The 17,524-nt window shown below is 36.6% G+C and overlaps 1 protein-coding gene and 6 long non-coding RNA genes across 9 annotated transcripts in view; 3 read left to right on the top strand and 4 right to left on the bottom strand.

Moving 5' to 3' along the window:
* LOC103434674 (protein PLANT CADMIUM RESISTANCE 10-like) overlaps positions 1–17,524 on the top strand; it is a 39,614-nt gene that overhangs the window by 5,218 nt on the left and 16,872 nt on the right. The gene's annotated exons all lie outside the window — the stretch shown is intronic.
* LOC139196581 (uncharacterized) lies at positions 2,774–3,728 on the bottom strand. Its single transcript, XR_011581645.1, has 3 exons — positions 3,604–3,728; positions 2,995–3,086; positions 2,774–2,901 (listed from the first exon to the last, which is right to left on the bottom strand). It is a non-coding gene; the product is annotated as an uncharacterized lncRNA (long non-coding RNA).
* On the bottom strand, positions 3,750–4,189 carry LOC139196580 (uncharacterized). The gene is made up of 2 exons (XR_011581644.1): positions 4,060–4,189; positions 3,750–3,933 (listed from the first exon to the last, which is right to left on the bottom strand). It is a non-coding gene; the product is annotated as an uncharacterized lncRNA (long non-coding RNA).
* LOC139196578 (uncharacterized) lies at positions 4,750–5,329 on the bottom strand. The gene is made up of 3 exons (XR_011581642.1): positions 5,188–5,329; positions 4,984–5,080; positions 4,750–4,881 (listed from the first exon to the last, which is right to left on the bottom strand). It is a non-coding gene; the product is annotated as an uncharacterized lncRNA (long non-coding RNA).
* Positions 5,328–7,323, bottom strand: LOC139196579 (uncharacterized). The gene is made up of 5 exons (XR_011581643.1): positions 7,186–7,323; positions 6,661–6,720; positions 6,252–6,304; positions 6,088–6,140; positions 5,328–5,466 (listed from the first exon to the last, which is right to left on the bottom strand). It is a non-coding gene; the product is annotated as an uncharacterized lncRNA (long non-coding RNA).
* On the top strand, positions 8,165–10,613 carry LOC139196584 (uncharacterized). Of its 2 annotated transcripts, none has more exons than XR_011581649.1 (5): positions 8,165–8,325; positions 8,409–8,567; positions 8,673–8,741; positions 9,459–9,517; positions 10,397–10,613. It is a non-coding gene; the product is annotated as an uncharacterized lncRNA (long non-coding RNA). The 2 variants fall into 2 exon arrangements; XR_011581650.1 differs by having other exon boundaries at positions 8,169–8,325; positions 8,409–8,571.
* On the top strand, positions 14,840–17,202 carry LOC139196583 (uncharacterized). Of its 2 annotated transcripts, none has more exons than XR_011581648.1 (5): positions 14,840–15,002; positions 15,086–15,249; positions 15,351–15,419; positions 16,137–16,195; positions 17,075–17,202. It is a non-coding gene; the product is annotated as an uncharacterized lncRNA (long non-coding RNA). The 2 variants fall into 2 exon arrangements; XR_011581647.1 differs by having other exon boundaries at positions 14,844–15,002; positions 15,086–15,245.

Here is a 17,524-nt window from a genome sequence, read left to right as displayed (position 1 = left end):
TTGAAAACTTTGAATTTTAACGAAAATGACCAAATAAAGGGTAAATTGAATAATACAAGGATTGACTTTTTAGTGTAAAAATGTGGTTTTTCGAAGTGAACAGTACAGCACGCTTTTCGTTAAAGTTCCCTTTTTTTAACTTTTTATTTTTAAAAAGACTAGTTGGTGGCTTTGTGACGGCAATTCATACTTTCTTGATTGGAAAGATTTACAAAGACATTTCAGCATTTTCTTAGCCATCATGATGCAATTCATCAGGCCAGAAATCAAATTGAGGATGTATCGTGTGAAATACAGCCTATATTTACCCCGTTGAAATTTTGAATTCAATCCACATAAATTAGAAATTAGTCATCTATCAATGGCCACTAAAGTCGTATCACAAAATTTCCAGAATCTAAAAGCTGAGCTACACAAGTGCTTCTGGTTTGGACATGGACAGACATTCGTGGACCAAATCGAAATGTTCCCAACAACATAATTTCTACAACTCCGGAACTTATCGTTGATGGGGTTGTCTCTGTTTGCCACGCCACCCAAACAACTGTTTTTTTTTTCAGGTCTGTTTGCATACCAGATTCCGACATACCTGGAACTACTGGAGTTGTTGGGCCTGAAGAATCCCAATTAATACCGAAGTTTTCTTTTGTGATAAAACCTCACATTGGTTTTGACCACAGATTTAAATATCGATATTATCGGCGATATTTCGCCGATAATATCGATTTTTCGGGACATGGATATTTAAACTGGTTTCCGTGGGGTTTTCGGCCAAATATCGCGATATTATCGATATTATCGATAATATCGCGATATTTTGGAAATATCGAGAAATGTCGGCAAACGCGGCAATCGGACTCCAATATCGGACGCCGGAGAAGAACGCCGGAGATGTGTGCCTGTTCCCGAGCCCATTTCGTCCCAAAACCTTGCAAAAACACGAATTTTAACTTAAATTTCACATATAAGCCTCAAATTTCACGCATGCATCAACGATTCAACACATCTAAGTTAGGGTTTCAATGGAATCTTACCTGAGACGACTGAGCCATGTTCCACTTCGCCAGACCCACGATCAACGGCAGCGAAGGATCGAGAGAGTGGGAGAAAGGGGAGATCTGTGTGTGTGTGGGTCGAATGGAGAAGGGGGAGAAGAGAGGTCAGGCCTCAGAGAAGAAGAGAGAAGGATCGAGGGCAGAGAAGAAGAGAGAAGGATCGAGAAGGGGGAGATCTGTGTGTGTGTGGGTCGAAAGGCGAAGGGGGAGAAGAGAGGTCATGCGCCTCAGAGAAGAAGAGAGAAGGATGGAGATATGTGTGTGGGTGTGTGTGGGTCGAATGGAGAAGGGGGAGAAGAGAGGTCCGGCGCGACTCAGAGAAGATGAGAGAAGGATCGAGAATGAGAGAGAGAGAGAGAGTGCGGTATGCGTGTGTGATATGTGTGCGTGTGTTGTGTGCGTGTGTGATGGCACGTCTGTGTGCGTGTGTGCCTCTGTGATTGAGTGACCCATCTGACTCACCTCATGAATTATTCAATCACTTTTTACATTTGTAGACAATGGACAACGAATAATAGCATGTCTGTGTGTGTGCCTCTGTGGTTGATTGACCTCATCTGACTCACCTCACTAATTTTTCAATCACTTTTTACAATTGCAGATAATGGACAACAAATATTAGAACTTTAATAATGAAACCGTGTATCACTGTGAGTCTGTGATATGCTTTCACAGGCAAAACCATGTTCCACTCTCTGTTATATACTTATATTCCCTCAGAGGATGTGCAAAACCTTATGAGAGTTGGAGTATCAGAGGCATTCCCTCAGAGCAATTTCGTTTATTCTTCTTCCCTTACCATTTTCAAAGTCATTCCAGATCCATTCCAAAGTTTGAACACAAAGGGTTCTATATTTAAGGTAAGTTTACAAATTTATATTTATATTATTGTAATGTATACAACAACAAATAAATTTGTATGGACTCGTATGTTAATTTTTTTAACTAATTAATACTTGCATGTTAATTTTTGTAGGTAATTAAGTAATGTTAACAATTACATGTTAATTTTTTTTAAGTAATTAAGTAATGTTGTATAATTATTCCCTAGGATTATTTTAATATGTTTAATGTTATTTATTATTTTATTTCCCTTACCATTTTCAAAGCCATTCCAGATCTATTCCAAAGCTTGAACACAAAGGGTTCCATATTTAAGGTAAGTTTACAAACTTATATTTATATTATTGTAATTTATACAATAACTATCACAGCCCGTTCCAAAATATTACATTCGTGGCTGTGAATGGACGAATTTGCCCTTAAGAAATACTAAGTATGTGAAGCTCAAGTTGATAATTATCTAGGTTCCTAAGTTTTGAAAATAAAATGGAATTTAATAAGGATGGAACTTAGATTTTTAGGTTAAAACTAGGTATAATGCCCGCGCGTTGCCGCGGGTTTAAAAACAGTGTAACAGAATATTAATACCATTGATAACAGAAATATTAGAAACACTATAGAGATAAACAGTTAAATATGCACAACTTCATTGGTAAATATTACATCCATTTGTCATAGTTTAGTAGTTATAGCTATCATTCTACTGAAACCAGCACTTGGATACAAAAAATTACAAAATGCTGGTCCATGTACATGCAAAAAATATTACATTCATCTAACAGCCTGGTAGTTGTAGTTGTTTTTAACCAGAACCAGCAATGATATACAAAATATTAATAAGTGCTGGTGTACGAACATGCAAAAATATTGATAAGTTTTGAGTAAAAAGAGTTATTTGCATGCCATAAAACATCCGGAAGAGTTTTTTACATATGCTGATGAACCATACTGTATATTTTTGAGGGCACCAGATGAAGTTTTGGTTCTCCACTGTCAAAACAACCTAGTTGCAGAAAATAAAACAAACTATATTTAAATAACTTGTTTGGTAACTGTTGTTGGCCAACTAATCTTTGATTCAGTACTAAATCTTTACATGGCACACCAAAAAGCTTTTCACCAGATTTTCCAATTATGAGAGCATTGATTTCATTAGTGTGATCCTCAAGAACCAAATTGACTTTATACCTAGATTAAAAAAAACAAAACTGCTTGAGGGAAAATAATCTTGAATTCAACTTATACAAATAAATATAAAACAGAAGAAAGCATTGATAAAACCACAAAAATCAATGTTTGTTTTTAAACTTAAATCTACAACGAAATTCATGGTTATTAAGTTAATTAATAGTTTGGATTTATGATAGCCATATTGGTTATGGTCTTCACATATACTCAAGTGTAAACAAAAAGAAGCAGATTGTAGTCACTAAGTAATGAAGATAACATGGTCAAAAGTGCAAAAGCTATACCAATTTTGTACAAAAAGGGTAAATATGTGCTGCAATGAGTATGTTTTGAACAATGATTTAATTGTTGACCACATAGTATTTGAAAGTTGTTTAAATAACGTGAAAGCAGGAAAGGTTGGAATTTTTTGTTTAACATCACAAAATTTAAGCTAAGTATCACTCTAACAAAGTTTTGGATAACAGCTGCAGAAAAACAGCGAGAAAACTAATCAAGGAGGGTGAGGATATCTGACCTGATTTCATTCTTGATAAATGTATTCAAACCATGTGCATACAAATATGAGAAAAAATGTGAAAAATGTGAAAAAACAGATTTGGTAAATGTTAGATTATATAAAGAAAGAATAAAAGATAAGGATAACAAATATTTAAGACAAAGTTTGAGGAATGCATGTTAAACATTACCAAGGAGTTGGAATTTGGTTTGGATGCTTTTGGCAGATCAGCTGTCCAGTTGTCAAGTCTTTATGCATTTGTTTTACACAGTTGGCATACGCACTATACCACCATTGATAACGTGTGTCAAAATACTTGACACACGCTTTACAGAAAAACGTATCATTCTGCAAAACAGTTTGTAATAGTTTTGTATAAGGAATACTAATTATGTAGACAATGTTTATTAAAAATGTAAAAGTGCAATCATATGTTTTTAAGATGAGTTAAAAACATGTAATTAGATTTTATACCTTGTGTAAATCAAGATCTAGAAAAGCGACTTCATCAATTGTGAACATCTTGGTTGTACGTAAAATTTCAGCCTCATTTACTTGTCTGGAGAAGGGGGCCAATATTTTCACAGGCTCGTTACAATTTGCATACCTGTATGATTGAAAATGTAAAACTGTTTGAATAATTTTATGAAACTAATATTTCTTTTGCTTTTACAACAGTGAAAAGAGTTTAATTGTGTTAAAAGCTATAGAAATACTTACACCGACTTGTATGCATTAACTTCTGGGATGTTTGGATCAAAAAGGAGAAGTGAGCAATCTGTACTGTTCGTCACAATTTTATCTGTGCATTGAAAATAATGATAAGAAAGTTGAAAGAAAATATTGATAAATGGTTTTACTGACACAGGCCAAGTATCAGAATGATATGATACAATCACTTACTGAACCATGACTTTAATTTAAATGGACAAAGTTTTAAAAAGCTGAAAATAAAAGAGAAAGTTAATTAAAAACAGTGATTGACAATCAATTTATTAAGATATTTAAAAATTAATTAATCAAGTATAAAACAAAGATATATGATAAGTCACACGAAGTGAATATGATAAAATTATGTCATCAGAAAAGATTTGAACAATTTACACAAAGCTGTGTTAAAAAATAATAATAAATAAAGATACGAAAGATTGCTTCTAATTAAGTTAAGTACCTAGATAAAGCTTCACTTTTAAACTTGTAAAAATGACAACAATTGGGAGAGGCAGTGCTTGGACAGATGAAGAACAAAATTCTTCAGCGACGTCTCCCCATAGTGTAACAGTGAGTTGTTCCCTTCTGTAGATATATTAAATCAGAAACAAATATATACATGTTTTTCAATATAAAGCAAATTATGAAGATAATCTATAATGAGAGTGATAAGAAAAAAGGAATAACCTGACATTTTGAATGTGTATATCACACTTGTATGCTACCCTTTGATTAATCTGTTTTGGCTCTAAATGTTGTATTGCAGTGAGATGACTAATGACATCTTCCAATTTAAAAGGTAAATATAAGCATGTTGTGAAAAATAATTTGGCAAAAATAAACTTTAGTGTTTTTAATCTCTATATATAGATACATATATAATATTATTACCTGTAAGAATGTCAACTTTGTTCAAGTGGGGATAAAGAATGTTGTAATCCTGTAGGAAAAACCGGTGTCGAGGAATAGGTGGAAACACATTTTGAGAGCTTTTTGAAATTTGTTTTACCACTGAATATAAGCTGAGTCTCATGCGGCACCACATTGTACTGGCCCTTCATTCTAGTGGTCCGAAAATTTGTGATTTCATAGCTACCACCAGGTTCAATTTTTAAGCTGTAGTCTCGTAGTCAATGTCCGATGTGGAGCCTTGAACCGCATGTTTCTTTACTATTGGTTATGCATATAAAGTGAATCCAAAAAAAAAAGGGGGGAAAAAAACGAACAAAGTTAAAAAGGAGATTAATAAACGGAAAAAAATAGATATTATTCATCAGTATGCATATATTAAATTGTTAACATGGAGAGATTATTCATCGCTAAGTCTTAAAAGAAATGATTAAATAAGTAAAAATATTAATTTCTCAGACATCAGTTATATAACAATACTATCTTGTGCAAGTAATGTAGATAAATAAGGAAAGATAAGCTAACTTAAATCAAAATTTGATAACTATGCAGGAGTAAAGACTTAAACAAAATATTGATTAAGAAAAATTCAATGACTTATGAAAGTTCAAAAAGACACAGAAAAAAAAAATTGAATAGCCGTCATTGGTTCAAAGAATATAACTGAGCTCATACTATTATCCAACTACAGTTATCCATATCATAAACTGGGGGAGAAACAACATTTAGAAATCATTCAAATCAAGAAATACCTAATAACCCAAATTAAATTTTAATCAAACAAATGAAAACATACCAGCCAAATCAACAAAACCATAAAACACTTCACTCAAAAATCAATTAAGACTTAAACTTGAGATTTTCATCAGAGAGTAAGTGTACCTAAAGCTGTGTTCTTTATAGTTGCTAGAGCGCAGGACGACAATCATCGCTTTCTGAAAATAAAAAAGAACTAAATCAAATGACACAACCCAACAAAAAAAATTAAAAGTTAAAAACGCACGCTAAAAAAGAAGGGAAAAATAACCAATAAGAACTTGTAAGACCTGAGAGGTTTTAAACAAAAGGAATCTGGAGCAGTGCAACACTTCTCAGCCACCTAAAATTTAATCAAATTGCTATATCAGAACCATCATAAACATAAGAGGCAACCAAATTGATATAAACATAAGAGGCAACCACATTGGTATATCAAAATAAAACGCAGCTTATAATTTGGAGAACCTAAAATTTAATCGAACTGCTATATCAGAATCAGAACCATCATAAACATAAGAGCCAACCAAATTGATATATGAGAATAAAACATAACTTATAATTTGGACAACATAAAATTTAATCCAATTTAAACATGACAAATGAACAGATAAAGATGCTCCCAAATTTTTCGATCACAAATGGACCAAACAACTGATGACAACTTTAAGATTAACTACGTAACAAAGTAAACCTCACCCTCGACTGAAAACAGACAGTGCACCAGCCAAGTTACCGTCTTCTCTGTACAAACAAAACCTGCAAAACCAATCATGAACCAAAAAAAAAAAAAAACAAATTATATACCATAAGCTTGAAAAACGCTGAGAAAGGAAATTCCAGAAAGAGAAAACAGATGGAAGGCAAAGACTCTTCAATTTTAAACCAAAAAAAAAAAAACATATTGTGTAGACAAATTGCTGGGTTCAACAGCCCGTAATTAACAAAACCAAACAAAACCCCAAATTGATTTAAAAAAAAAAGAAAAAAATTAATAGAAAACATTCCACGCCGTTTATATCTTGCATCCCTTCTATAATTGTTTCCATCTGAGACCACATAAAAACCTCCATATTCAATTTAACCACCCATGAAAATCCATAAGAGAAACTGGGTTTAAAAATTCACCCAAATAAAGATTTAACTTTTGTATTCTTTCGAATCTATCAAAATCAAACTTTCCAGTTTCAAACAAAAGAAAAATCAAAAGTTGAAAACCCTTACACTGATACGGTGTTGAGGGAAGAAACGAAGAGCTGAAAAGGACACAGACCGAGATTTGAAAGGGACGACCGAAGGCGAGAATGGAAAGAGGAAGAGGAAAACGCACAGCTTGCAAAACGATAGAAATGCATAATTTGGTATGGGAAACTGAACAAAAAGCAAAGTGGGTATAAACTAAAAACCAAACCTCACGATGACCGACACGTGGGCTAGGTAAAAAAATCACTGACACGGCATGGAGAAGGAACCACAGATGATGGACAGGTGGATAAAAACGGCAGACCCGATGAATCACTGTACAAAATGGAAAGAAGCACACTGCAAAGACTAACATCACCACGTGGGCTAGGTAAAAATATCACTGAAACGGCATGGAGAAGGAACCACAGATGATGGACAGGTGGATAAAAACGGCAAACCCGATGAATCACTACAAAATGGAAAGAATCACACTGCAAAGACTAACATGAGGGGCATTTCAGTCAGTTAACTGTACCAAGCAGATAAGACAATGGAAAACAAAGAAGAAACAAAGGGGCATTTAAGCCATCACACTGCTCGTGAACAGTGTTTTCCACCGGGTTTTAGTATATAGATAATAATTGAGAAAGAAAGAAATGCAGGCGGAAAAGAATGAAAATGAGGAGAGAGAGAGAGACGTGAGGGATGAGAGAGAGGGGGACAGATGGGAACCACTGACATTTTTTAATCTTATTTTTTTGTCCAATAACTACCAAAGCTAATAAGAGGCCGTGAAGGACAAAATAGACTTTCCACTGTATCAAATTGTGAACAGTAAGCAGAACAAAGAAGAAACCGAGGGCATTTCAGCCATTTTACTGTTCACTAACAGTGAAAAACAGTGCACCCGAGTTTGGGTTTTAGTATAGGTATAATTTTGTGGTTTGGAGTTGGGGATTGGAAAAGGACCACGTGGGATCCCCACACCCCTCAATCATCTCCCTATTTTCTGCATGTTGTCTCTCTCTCTTCCCTCACGACTCTCTCACTCTCTCTGTCACTCTTCTTCTCCGTTCGAACAAACCAACCACAAAACAACCTTAAACTTCCACCAACGACGGAGTTAAGACCACCATCAAACTCCTGGAACCTCCACGATCACGATGGTATCCATTTCAGGTAAGTTTTGCTTCGGAAAACCCTAGTTTCAAAGTTCCCGTGAAATGGTACTGTTCATCATCTTTTAAATGGTTACGATTTAGGCTAAAACAAGATCACAACGAGCTTAGTGAGGTCCCAAGGAAGCTCGGAGTGCTTCGTTGGAAGTTTTTGGACGTAAGAACACGGAGATCGACAAGTTCAAAGTTTGGCCGGAGCTTTCGAGGCTTTTCCGGCGAATCCCCGGCGAGTTAGGAGTCGAGGTAGGTATCAATCTCTTCGTCTCGTCAAGTACTACAACTTTCCTTTTTGTTTCACTCAATTTCGTTGAGTATTGAAGAAGTTATACTCATTTGAAAAATACCTAGTTTCCGGCGACCTCCGAGGCTTTCGAGGCAGTTTCCGGCCAAACCACGGCGAACTAGGTGTTGTGCAAGGTACCATTATCTTTTTCTCTTCAAGGGCTACAACTTTAGTTTTTGAATCACTTGATTTCGTTGAGAAATGACAAAGTTATGGCAATTTGAAAAACGGCCGCCGGAAAAACCAGTCCGGCGACCCAAGGAAGAAGAAGGTGCGCGTGGGGGCGCGTAGGTCCGTGCCTTCCTTGGCGCGTGGGGGCGCGTGCTACAGTAAAAATTATTTTACAAATATGTCGACATCCGTGACGTCGAGTAGATCAGTGTGGTATATTCATATACCCAAATTGAGCACCGTATGAGAAAGTTATTAAGGATTGTTGGTTGGGTGTTCGAATAACGTTTTATAGTTTTCGCATTAAGTAAAAATGTGAATTGATGATCCGACCGTTGGATCATTACCAAACTTTGATACGTTGTAATACGTAATATTTGAGGATTATTAGAACTTACGGATTGGGAATCCGAGTTACGGATCTTCCGGAATTGGAATTGTAAGTTCATAAAATAAAATGTTAACCGTCACTTAGTTTTGGAAATTGACGGAGATCCGACCGTTGGATGGTAATGAAATTTTAGGATGTTATCCTAGAGATATATTGTGGACCTCTGGAAGTTATGGATTTAAAATATGAGTGGTGGATCTTCCGGATCGAACTACGTAGTGACGTATTTTATATAAGTTATATATTCTATCACTATAAATTCTGAGGTTGGAATTGATTATTGTTTTAGGCGCCGATCGTCATGACGCCTTGGCGTATTGTGCTAGGGAGTTGTAGGGCGAACTCCAGGTGAGTGGGCAGTTTTGTTTTCCGTATATATATATACTTGACGTTTTCCCAGAAATTGAAATTTAATGAAAGTATGCTTTAAATGCAATGTATAAAATTATATGAAAAGTATATTGAAATGTGAATTGAGATGCCATGCATAAAAGTATATGAAAAGTACATAGAAATGTGAATCGAATTGTCATGCATGAAATGATATGAAAAGTATGAATTGAGATATGATGCATATGAATGAATGGTGCGGCGGACGCACAGGTAAGTATCAGGTGAGTATTTAATTACTGTTATGAAGATGTTGATGTATATTAAGCTCAAATCCTGCACCATGGTTTAGTGCTTATAGTATTCACCGCATCGCACGCTCGCCTTGGATCCAAGTAGATGCTGGTCGCACAGTCCACGCGGAGTGGGTGCGACGGGCCAGTCGAAGAGTGTTAGTGAGATTTCGACTGGTGGGTGACCTTAGATTATGTGCACAGATGATTGATGAGAAAGCACTAGAGCGTAACTTGTGTGCAGAAGGCCGGACAGGTCACAGAGGTGACTCCGGTAGAGTGAGAGTGATAGATTTTGAGCTCTAGGTTCAACCGTACAGGGCCATTAGAGGGCCTCCGGTTGATTACTTCTTGCACCTGATATAATTATTGTTGATGCATTCATACTTAACTGTTGAATTCCGACATGGCATGGCATATTTGTACTGAAAAATGTTGAGTTAATGAATTGAAGTATTGAGAATATATATGTATATTTATATTTTACATTTCTGGGAAAGTATACAAGTTTTACGGAGAGGGGTTACAACGTTTTGAGAAATGTTTGGATTTGGAAAAGAATTGTTTTACTGACCCACTCAATTTTGGTTTTGCGCCCCTCCAGGTTCAGGAATCACAAAGGTGTGGTGACTACGAGGAATTCGACGGTGTTCTGACAGATTGGACAAAATTAGGACTCACCTTCGGGTGTATCAACTTAAATTGTATCTTAAAGCTTCCGTATTGTGCAAATGGTTACGTCACTCTCACGTGACGGCCAGCATGCCCTCCTTCGGGACGGGGTGTGTCAGTTGGTATCAGAGCATGGTTGCAATCTTGGATATTTTGAGAAGTTCTAGTGAATTCTGTCAGAACTACACCGCCTCGTAGCAAACCACGTAGTTAGAGGAATTTAGTCTCCCTGATTTAGCGGTTTGGGGGAAACTATTATTATGGTGATTCAGTATATTATCAAAATGGACATTTTAAGACGGGTTATAAGTCGAATTTGAATCACCTTATGAAATGATGAACCTGAGGGAGCGAAGTAACGGTTTAACCATTTGGAAAAGATGTTTCGGATTATGCAAGTCAAAGGAATCTTCCTTCTGACAAGGGGTCGAGACGACTACCTGGTTTTGGTTATGAATTTGTATCCTGGTGGAAACAGGATTGTTAATGGTTGTCACCAGAGGAATCAGCCGATTTAAAATTGTTTAAGGACTTGTTTAAGGAAAAGTTTATCCCTCCGGCATTTATCGATGGTAGTAAACAAGAGTTTACAAATATGAGACAAGGAAGGTGATGATCGAGGGATATTATAGAAAGTTTTCAGACTTGCCTCGTTCCATCCAGATATTGTTGTTAATTTGGTGGAGGTGTTATGTTGTTTTAAGCTGGGTGGCAAAAAGGGAAGTGGTATTTTGGGTGACCACTATCCATTGTACTTCTTACCAGGAATATACGAGATGTTGTTGAGTCTTGAGGACTCTGAGAATATGATCAGCTAGAGTGAAGAGGAATAAGAAAAGAATGGGAATTAAAAGAAGACGATAAAGTTAATGATTCGTCATATCAAGAATATCGAAGGATTCAGAGCTTCGAAAGAAGTGAAGCTAGAGTTAATTCTTCCAACTGAGGTTTTAATGTCGTTGGTCAGAGTAAAAGTGATGGATATACTGGTAATCCCAGATATTTGAGACAAGGTGTCTCGAGTAAAAGAAATGTACCTTGTGCAGCAGGTACAAAAATTAACACTTTGGGAAGTGTGAAATTAATGAATGTGTTTATGTGAACAGAGGGGACACAGAATTGTGAATCGTCCCTAGAATCAGTTGTACTCAACAATTTTCCATGATATCATAGTGTCGATTCAGCAAGTTTATGAACTTAGTAGTTTGGTCGGATTGACCGTGAGTACAGAGAGATTTGATGAGTTATATGTTCAGCCGTACAGACCATGAGAAGTGGATTCGATTGACACATGAGAAATTGGTGAGTTATAGGCTCGGCCGTACCGACCACGCGGAGTGGATCCGGCCGACGTATTATTGAGATAAGAGTTGAATCAGCCGTATTGGTCATTCTAGTTGACTTCGGCTGATATATTTCTTATTATGTATGTTATTACCTTGAGAGTAGTAAATAAATGTAGTTGAGACGAGTGTATGTATTTTGCATTGAGTGACAAAATAGTAATGTTATATCTTTGAGAGTGGTTGCCTACTTATCGAGACAACGATGATTTATCAGTATTGCGGGCTGCAGACCGTAATATTAATAACTTATTCGTGGATTCGTGAAGTAAGTAACCCGGTAGATTATTTTATGTTAGTATTGTACTTATTTAGAATGCTTAATAATAATAGAATATATATTGTATCAGTTAATTATGTTCCATTAGATTGGTTGGTTATAATTGTGACAAGACGGAATGTTATGGGAAACCAGTACTTTCCATCGATCTGGATGACCAGAGATTACTTTTGTAAGTATGCAAAGTGAAGTGAGTTCAGCCATTATTTATGCTGTGAAAGCAAAGAGATTGTTTTGAAAGGCTGCCCAAAAATACTTAGTTCATGTGGTACTAAAGGATGATGCTCGGAGAAGTGTGAAAAATGAAAAAAGGGTTAGACTTTTCTTGATGTCTTCCTTGAAAGTATACCTGGATTGCCTTCAGGCAGAGTTATGAGGTTCACTATTGAATTGTTGCCAGGTATAAATTTATATTGGAGATTGGTTCATGATGAGTTAAGGGAATTGGAAATTCAGTTGAGAGAATTGGTTGATAAAAGTTTTAGTCAACCTAGTACAACGCTTTGGGGGAGCCCCAGTTCGTTGATGAGAAAGAAAATGGACTTTAAAGACTATTCATTGATTATATATAATGGAATCGGGTAACGATTGAGAACCGTTATCCATTGTGGTGTACTGATGTTTATTTAACCAGCTCAGAAGTAATTGCGAAGATTCAAAGATTGAATTGAGATCTGGTTACTACCAATTGAATATTATAAGTGACGTTGATCATAAGATGTTTTTCTGGACTCGTTATAGTCTTTATGAAGTTTGGTGATGCTATATGGATACTCATGCTGTTTTATGAGTTGATGGATGAAGTATTCCAATAATGCCTTGATAAATTGATATCATTTTCATTGAAGATATTCTGGCATATTCTGAGCCAGAGCAGAGCATGTAAACGTATTAAGTCGGTGAAGCAAAGATTGAGAGAACGTTGGTTGTATGCTAAGTAGCAAATGCTAAAGTTAAATGAATCAAGTGGCATTCTAAGATTTGTTATATCTGCTTAAGGTATTCAAGTGAATCCTTAAAAGATAGCAGAAATTGAGAATTTGGAACAACCACGAGTCGTAATTGAGATTTGGAATTTCTTAACTTACCAGGCTATTTTGGATGGTTGTGAAAGAATTTTTAGTCATTGCTTTGTCATTGACGAGACTGTTGAGAAATGAGGTTATGTATGAGTGGGAAGGAAATTGTGAGCAAAGGATTCAACAACTGAAGTATTTCCTCACTCATGCACGTATTTTAGTAATCCCAGAGAATAGTGGTAATCATAAATTTTTAGTGATGTTTCTTGAATGGTATTGGATGCATGTTGATGCAAATGTTAGGGTGATTGCATACGTTTCACGACAAATGGAATCTCATGAGATGAATTACCCTACTGGTGATTTGGAAGTCACGATTACCATCCTTGCTGTGAAGTTATGGGGACATTATATTTTAGTGAGAATGCAAGATTTTTTTTACGAATCCAAAAAGTCTCCAATATTTGTTTACTCTGAAGGATTTTGATATGGGGCAACAAAGGTGGATTGAATTACTTAGTGATTATGATTGTACGATCAGGGTGATCGTAAAGTTTGTTCTAGCTGAAGCATTTGGTGAGAAGACTACAGTAAGATTAATGTCTGGCACGTTTGCCAAGAGTATCATCTTGTGGATTGAAAACCAACGGAAGAAAAATTAAGAATGGAAGATCGAGAAGAAGTTATACTTGTTAAATTTCAAGTTAGGCCTGTTTGGTAAGGTCGTACTCGAAACTTAAATGCTTGACGAGAATTGGATTACGGAACTGTTGAGTTTCTTAAGTATGTTGGGTGCGCAGTTTCCGAAATAACACCATAGGGTCCCTGAAGCGTGTCGTGTGAATGAAATGCTTCTGAATAGAGAAAGATTCGATCAAGAAAGAGTTTTAGTAGACCCTGAGACTATGGATGAGTCTTCTCAAAGTATTCAGGTGATTAAGTTAACCTGAAAGTAGCCAGGAATGGCAAAAGAGATTAACAGATGGATATGCCACTAATCGAGTGTATAACGTAGATGATTTTATATTTTTTTGGAAATTTCACCATGAACAGAAATAGTAAGATTCAGAAAGGAAGACAAGATAAGTCTTGAACACATCAGTCCGTTTTGATCATTAAAGGAATCGACGAAGTTGCATACAAGTTTGTGATGCCTTCGGAATTGGCTAAGGCACATAATGTATTTTGTGTTCGATGCGTTGTCACTAGGTGGCAGATTTGTCACATGGGATTATGGTGTAACTATTGAGAATTAAATTGGATTCGACTTGATAAGGAACCAAGGACGACTTTGGATTGGAAAAAGAAGGTCCTGAGAATTAAGATAGAGTAAATGGTAAAAGTTTTGTGAAGGAATTATTCAGTGGAAGAAAATTGCGTGGGAGAAAGAGAATCGGATGAAAGAAACTTACCGAGTTTGGTATGAGTATTGATGGGTTGATTGGTGGCTGGAATTTCGGGGACAAAATTCTATAAGGAGGGGAGATTATCACAGCCCGTTCCAAAATATTACATTCGTGGCTGTGAATGGACGAATTTGCCCTTAAGAAATACTAAGTATGTGAAGCTCAAGTTGATAATTATCTAGGTTCCTAAGTTTTGAAAATAAAATGGAATTTAATAAGGATGGAACTTAGATTTTTAGGTTAAAATTGTGTGGTTTGGAGTTGGGGATTGGAAAAGGACCACGTGGGATCCCCACACCCCTCAATCCTCTCCCTATTTTCTGCATGTTGTCTCTCTCTCTTCCCTCACGACTCTCTCACTCTCTCTGTCACTCTTCTTCTCCGTTCGAACAAACCAACCACAAAACAACCTTAAACTTCCACCAACGACGGAGTTAAGACCACCATCAAACTCCTGGAACCTCCACGATCACGATGGTATCCATTTCAGGTAAGTTTTGCTTCGGAAAACCCTAGTTTCAAAGTTCCCGTGAAATGGTACTGTTCATCATCTTTTAAATGGTTACGATTTAGGCTAAAACAAGATCACAACGAGCTTAGTGAGGTCCCAAGGAAGCTCGGAGTGCTTCGTTGGAAGTTTTTGGACGTAAGAACACGGAGATCGACAAGTTCAAAGTTTGGCCGGAGCTTTCGAGGCTTTTTCCGGCGACTCCCCGGCGAGTTAGGAGTCGAGGTAGGTATCAATCTCTTCGTCTCGTCAAGTACTACAACTTTCCTTTTTGTTTCACTCAATTTCGTTGAGTATTGAAGAAGTTATACTCATTTGAAAAATACCCAGTTTCCGGCGACCTCCGAGGCTTTCGAGGCAGTTTCCGGCCAAACCACGGTGAACTAGGTGTTGTGCAAGGTACCATTATCTTTTTCTCTTCAAGGGCTACAACTTTAGTTTTTGAATCACTTGATTTCGTTGAGAAATGACAAAGTTATGGCAATTTGAAAAACGGCCGCCGGAAAAACCAGTCCGGCGACCCAAGGAAGAAGAAGGTGCGCGTGGGGGCGCGTAGGTCCGTGCCTTCCTTGGCGCGTGGGGGCGCGTGCTACAGTAAAAATTATTTTAAAAATATGTCGACATCCGTGACGTCGAGTAGATCAGTGTGGTATATTCATATACCCAAATTGAGCACCGTATGAGAAAGTTATTAAGGATTGTTGGTTGGGTGTTCGAATAACGTTTTATAGTTTTCGCATTAGGTAAAAATGTGAATTGATGATCCGACCGTTGGATCATTACCAAACTTTGATACGTTGTAATACGTAATATTTGAGGATTATTAGAACTTACGGATTGGGAATCCGAGTTACGGATCTTCCGGAATTGGAATTGTAAGTTCATAAAATAAAATGTTAACCGTCACTTAGTTTTGGAAATTGACGGAGATCCGACCGTTGGATGGTAATGAAATTTTAGGATGTTATCCTAGAGATATATTGTGGACCTCTGGAAGTTATGGATTTAAAATATGAGTGGTGGATCTTCCGGATCGAACTACGTAGTGACGTATTTTATATAAGTTATATATTCTATCACTATAAATTCTGAGGTTGGAATTGATTATTGTTTTAGGCGCCGATCGTCATGACGCCTTGGCGTATTGTGCTAGGGAGTTGTAGGGCGAACTCCAGGTGAGTGGGCAGTTTTGTTTTCCGTATATATATATACTTGACGTTTTCCCAGAAATTGAAATTTAATGAAAGTATGCTTTAAATGCAATGTATAAAATTATATGAAAAGTATATTGAAATGTGAATTGAGATGCCATGCATAAAAGTATATGAAAAGTACATAGAAATGTGAATCGAATTGTCATGCATGAAATGATATGAAAAGTATGAATTGAGATATGATGCATATGAATGAATGGTGCGGCGGACGCACAGGTAAGTATCAGGTGAGTATTTAATTACTGTTATGATGATGTTGATGTATATTGAGCTCAAATCCTGCACCATGGTTTAGTGCTTATAGTATTCACCGCATCGCACGCTCGCCTTGGATCCAAGTAGATGCTGGTCGCACAGTCCACGCGGAGTGGGTGCGACGGGCCAGTCGAAGAGTGTTAGTGAGATTTCGACTGGTGGGTGACCTTAGATTATGTGCACAGATGATTGATGAGAAAGCACTAGAGCGTAACTTGTGTGCAGAAGGCCGGACAGGTCACAGAGGTGACTCCGGTAGAGTGAGAGTGATAGATTTTGAGCTCTAGGTTCAACCGTACAGGGCCATTAGAGGGCCTCCGGTTGATTACTTCTTGCACCTGATATAATTATTGTTGATGCATTCATACTTAACTGTTGAATTCCGACATGGCATGGCATATTTGTACTGAAAAATGTTGAGTTAATGAATTGAAGTATTGAGAATATATATGTATATTTATATTTTACATTTCTGGGAAAGTATACAAGTTTTACGGAGAGGGGTTACAACGTTTTGAGAAATGTTTGGATTTGGAAAAGAATTGTTTTACTGACCCACTCAATTTTGGTTTTGCGCCCCTCCAGGTTCAGGAATCACAAAGGTGTGGTGACTACGAGGAATTCGACGGTGTTCTGACAGATTGGACAAAATTAGGACTCACCTTCGGGTGTATCAACTTAAATTGTATCTTAAAGCTTCCGTACTGTGCAAATGGTTACGTCACTCTCACGTGACGGCCAGCATGCCCTCCTTCGGGACGGGGTGTGTCAATAACAAATAAATTGGATTATTGTTAAATTGGGTTATTAATCATTAAATTGGATTATTCATTAAATTGGCTTATTATCAAATTGGACTATTCATTAAATTGGATTATTATTAAATTGGATTATTATCAAATTGGATTATTATTCATCACTATGTTTTATATTAGGATTAATTTTTTTTCAATTTGGATTATTATTCATTAATATTAGGTTTTTTATTATTCATTAATATTAAGTTAAGACCAAAAAAATAAAATAAAAAGTAAA

Source organism: Malus domestica, chromosome 05 (genome assembly GCF_042453785.1).
Source record: "Malus domestica chromosome 05, GDT2T_hap1".
NCBI classification, from domain to species: Eukaryota; Viridiplantae; Streptophyta; class Magnoliopsida; order Rosales; family Rosaceae; genus Malus; species Malus domestica.
This window is presented reverse-complemented; position numbering and strand designations above follow the sequence as displayed.